Below are 1,100 nucleotides of genomic sequence, written 5' to 3'. Positions count from 1 at the left end.
TTTTATATGTATGGTACATTTTTGGTCCTTAAACCTTGTTAATGCAACTTTTGTGTCTGCACAGTGTGTTTTAGACTTACTGCAGGAGCTGAGCTTGGACTTCTAACATAAAAAATACACCATCTTGCAAAAATGTATGCCATAATCATGGACACAGCCAAAATGATCAAAAAATAAAAAGTGAATAGTGTGAAAAAAGTACCTAACTGTGCCAGAGGGTTAATATGCACCTGGGAAAAACACTCAAAACCTTCACAGAAACACACACACCCACATAGATAGTTTTTGACAAACACACACACACACTCACCAGTACAGACAGTGGCCGGCAGATTTGCAATGCCTCTCTGCATCCTGCCTTCTGACAGTTGTTTTACTGCAGAAAGGGCAGTGGAAGTGGCCACTGCTTCCAGTCCTGCAGGCCTGATTGCATTTGGTTATGTAGAAATCTATGAAGAGACAAAGGCATCATGTCCAACATTGTGTGTTTTCCCTGTAAAATAAAGCTAACTAGTATGTGACATTATTATGGGTAAGCTTACTTAGCAGCAGTGGTTACAAGCAAACAAGTGATAATGGCATAGCACAAAGTTGATAGAGGGGAACTAACCTTCATGTTGGAGCGCATTTTTTTTATGCACCTCCAAGTGCCGCAAAACCATGGCCTTTGACCGAGGCTTGTACATGGCAGTGGGGCAAAGGGGGCAGTGAAAAAGTGCACAGCACACCGTGCATCTCGTCACCTGCGGTGGGTTATTTTTTTGAAAAATGCTGATGTGGACCTGAAGGAACAATATAGGAAAAAGAAACAGCAATCAAAAATTGCTATTGTTTAATTGCTCTAGAACACTGTTTCTCTAATGGGGGTACAATACAAATTTGCCTATTATATTCATTTATATTTTTATTTATTTATTTATTTATTACGCTCATGGAAACACACAGTCTACATTCAAATCACAAATCATATGTTTCATTACATTCCATGACCGAAAAGGGGTTTGGAGAAAAAAAATCTTATTTTACCAGCCCCTTTATCGAAAAAATTAATTAACAAATATACATAGATCTATCTATCTATCTATCTATCTATCTATCTG

General features: G+C 38.1%; 1 long non-coding RNA gene across 1 annotated transcript in view; it reads right to left on the bottom strand.

The window, feature by feature from the left end:
- LOC126387247 (uncharacterized) overlaps positions 1-810 on the bottom strand; it is a 2,891-nt gene extending 2,081 nt beyond the window's left edge. Inside the window, exons 1-2 of the long non-coding RNA XR_007569619.1 lie at positions 611-810; positions 311-449 (exon numbers count right to left, since the gene is read on the bottom strand). This is a non-coding gene — a long non-coding RNA (uncharacterized LOC126387247). The remainder of the gene's footprint in view (positions 1-310; positions 450-610) is intronic.
- Between the last annotated feature and the right edge of the window lie 290 nt (positions 811-1,100).

The sequence above is a fragment of the Epinephelus moara genome, unplaced genomic scaffold (genome assembly GCF_006386435.1).
Source record: "Epinephelus moara isolate mb unplaced genomic scaffold, YSFRI_EMoa_1.0 scaffold3084, whole genome shotgun sequence".
NCBI lineage: Eukaryota > Metazoa > Chordata > Actinopteri > Perciformes > Serranidae > Epinephelus > Epinephelus moara.
Note: the sequence above shows the minus strand (reverse complement) of the source record. Positions and strands in the feature narration are given on the sequence as shown.